Below are 4,021 nucleotides of genomic sequence, written 5' to 3' on the forward strand. Positions count from 1 at the left end.
AACCTGTCGACTATATTAAATAAGGCCTGAGCATTATGGGAGTTTTTGGTAATAATGTCAGAAAAATAGGACTTCCTTGCATTGCTTAATTGTAAATTATATAAGTGAAGTTTCTCTTTATAGATGTCATAATCTACCTGTAGTTTAGATTTTCTCCATCTGCGTTCAGATTTCAGACAAACGATTTTTCCGTTCTTTACCAGAATGGAATTTCTCCATGGAGATTTTTTCCTACCAGAGATCACCTTCAGCTTACTGGGAGCAATACTATCCATGATATTTGACATATTGGAATTAAAGCTATTAACAAGTTCAGTGACTGAATCCCCTAGGAGTAGTAATCAATGTCTAATGAGGCAAAACCTGGGTTTGAAGCTTTGGTTGTGCAGAACCGTGCAGGAAGAATGCTTGGTGAGCATTTATAAAACACAAGACAACTGAACTCACATTGAAATTTATTCCAGTTGAACTTTGACCGATCAGGGCTTGGATTTGGTAGTAATGGATGGGTAGTGTCTTTTACCAAACATGGAGGTGCCAACAGTTTAAAATGGAGAAGTCAATAATTGCAGTTTGTGCCCAGGACAGAATTATATGACATAAAGTCTTTCATCTATTGTAACAGAGCTGTGAAAGAAAAAGCCTGGAGATAGATTCACAAGATTTGCACCACTTTAATGTTTGGCACCAAACCTTTTCCAGCTGTGAGTCCATGCGCTAGTATTGAGTAGCAGCAAACCAGTGTGAACATTGTAAGCTAAAAGTGTGCTCAAAAACCCACTTTCAGCCCAATGTGTGTCGCATCGCAAAGCCTCACTATCTCACCAGTGCAGCCTGAAGATATCCACAAGAAAGGAGCTGATGCACTCAGAGACTAGTGTGTACTTGTCGTAATGATAGAAAGTGTCTGACTTGGTTTTCTTGCATTTTTAAGTTGAATAAAACAGCTGCAACAAGAGGATCTTATTTGACCCACAGTGTATTATATTTTGAAAGTTCAAAAGTAAAGAAGTTAAAGTTATTTAACAAAAATATGTTTTTAATTTAATTACAGGAAATGTTTGAAAGCTATATTTTATAAAGCAATGACTAAATGGCCACATAAACATAAATAAAGTGTATTTTCTAATTGATTAAGTGGGATTTGGCGGCACTCACTAGGTTTTGGTTTGTAAAAAATGGACCAAATGGTTCTTTTGGTATCAAAGGTTACAGACCCCTGATTTTAAAAAAGATGCAAATCTTACACAAAAAGTAACCAGAGGCACACGAGGCATTCAGACTAATAAATATTTGCTAAGTAATAGTCTACTGCAATACAAATACTTTTAGAGGAATACTTTTTAGCAATAATGATCCATGTAAAAGTGAGTGAAAGTAACTAAATGGTGCACACCTCACTACTGGTCAGGTTCCTGTGGGAACAGAATGTGATTCAGACAAAGAATCTGAGATCTAATCTGAGAATTCACCTGTGAGAAATTCTCTGCAGCCACCCTGAGAAAGCATGTGGGTGAGTAACAGGTGGAACAGGAACACCCCCTCCAGTATGTGGACTCCTTTCAGACTAAAGCGTGGGTGTGCCTCTGAGCTGCTTTATCTCTTGGACATCATGCAATTACACACGTGGACAAAATTGTTGGTACCCCTCAGTTAAAGAAGAACAAATCCATGATTCTCACTAAAATCACTTGAAACTTACAAAAGTAACAATAAATAAAAAATATTAAAAATTAAACAATCAAAAACAGCCATTACTTTTGAATTGTTGATTAACATAATTATTTAAAAAAAAAACTAATAAAATAGGGCTGGACTAAAATGATGGCACCCATAACTCAATATTTTGTTGCACAACCTTTTGAGGCAATCACTGAAATTAAACGATTTCTGTATTTGTCAATGAGCGTTCTGCAGCTGTCAAAAGGGATTTTGGCCCACTCCTCATGAACAAACTGCTCCAGTTGTCTCAGGTTTGATGGGTGTCTTCTCCAAATGGCATGTTTCAGCTCCTTCCACAGATGTTCAATGGGATTCAGATCTGGGCTCATGGAAGGCCACTTTAGAACAGTCCATCGCTTTTCTCTCAGCCATTCTTGGGTGTTTTTGGCTGTGTTTTGTATCGTTGTCCTGTTGGAAGACCCATGACCTGCGACTGAGACCAAGCTTTCTGACACTAGGCAGCACATTTCTCTGCAGAATACCTTGATAGTCTTCAGATTTCATTCTACCTTGCACACATTCCAGACACCCTGTGCCAGATGCAGCAAAGCAGCCCCAAAACATTCCTGAGCCTTCTCCATGTTTCACCGTAGGGACAGTGATCTTTTCTTCGTATGCTTGGTTTTTGAGTCTATGAACATAGAGTTGATGTGCTGTACCAAAAAGTTTGGTCTCATCTGTCCAAAGGACATTCTCCTAGAAGTTTTGTGGCTTGTCAACATGCATTTTTGCAAATTCCAGTCTGGCTTTTTTATAATTTCTTTTCAGCAGTGGTGTCCTCCTTGAAGTCCACTTTGGCTCAAACAACGACGAATGGTGCGATCTGACACCGATGTACCTAGGCCTTGGAGTTCACCTTTAATTTCTTTGGAGGATGTTCTGGATCCAATTCGAACGATCCGTCTCTTCAATTTGTCATCAGTTTTCATCTTGCGGCCACGTCCAGGGAGGTTGGCTACTGACCCGTGGGTCTTGAACTTTTGAATAATATGAGCCACTGTTGTCACAGGAACTTCAATCTGTTTAGAGATGGTCTTATAGCCTTTACCTTTAAGATGTGTGTCTATAGTTTTTTGTTGGATGTCCTGGGACAATTCTCTCCTTCGCTTTCTGTTGTCCATGTTCAGTGTGGTACACACCTTTTCACCAAACAGCAGAGTGACTACTTGTCTCCCTTTACATAGGCAGACTGACTGATTATGAGTTTGGAAACAGCTGTGATGTGAATTAAAGGACACACCTGATTTAATCATGTCACTCTGGTCAAATAGTTTTCAATCTTTCATTGAGGTACCATCATTTTTGTCCAGGCCGGTTTCATTAGTTTGTTTTTTTAAATAATTATGTTAATCAACAATTCAAAATTGATGGCTGATTTTGATTGTTTCATTTTCAAAAACGTTTTTTTTTATTGTTACTTTTGTAAGTTTCAAGTGATTTCAGTGAGAATTGTGGGTTTGACCTTCTTTAACTGAGGGGTACCAACACTTTTGTCCACGTGTGTAAATGTGAAATATTCTGCAGACACCTAGACTTCTTTCTGCTGCCTTTGTGGGTTTTACACCAAAATGTCATTACTGTTCATTCCAGACTTCAAAATACACAAACAAATAAACAAACTAAAAAATCAAGTAAAACTGAGGCAGTTTCATATCAAGGGGAACAGGCACAATCTGAAGCCATAAAATCCACAGTCTTGAAGAAAATGAAACAAACGGAAGAAGTGTTTCAGAAGACATGTCGATAAATGTCAATATATGAAAGATAATTGGTAAAATAAAAAAATATCCTTTAAAATGAGAAAAAAAATCGAATTTATCTTCATTTCTTTAAGTTATGGGTCATTCTCTGGATTTGGTGCAATTTGTGGACTATTTGAACCTCTGAGAAAATATGTTTTCCCACCTTAGACATGAAATCCCAAAAATATTTAAAAATTAATTTGTCACTAATTTGTTGCTTTAAATTCAACCCAGTAGCGGGACAATCTGACTCTTCTAAATCTCTTCTCACCCTAAACTCTTTTTGTTGTTCTGCATTTGATTTAGTCATCTGTTATGAGAACATATTGGACATGAAAAAACAGGAAAAAAGTTGTTTACTGGCTTAAGAGCAGTCCAACCTTTAACCCTGTAACAATGATTCTACCCCCTAATCGCTTGTTTTGTTACAGAGTTGAATATTTTAGCTAAAGTCGTCATATGTCTACATTAGCTATGATATGGAGCTACATACGGCACGAGGAAAACTATAAATTCATATACATTTCAAAACAATTTTTTACTTTTCCCCAAACAAT

Source organism: Oryzias melastigma, linkage group LG1, assembly GCF_002922805.2.
Source record: "Oryzias melastigma strain HK-1 linkage group LG1, ASM292280v2, whole genome shotgun sequence".
NCBI classification, from domain to species: Eukaryota; Metazoa; Chordata; class Actinopteri; order Beloniformes; family Adrianichthyidae; genus Oryzias; species Oryzias melastigma.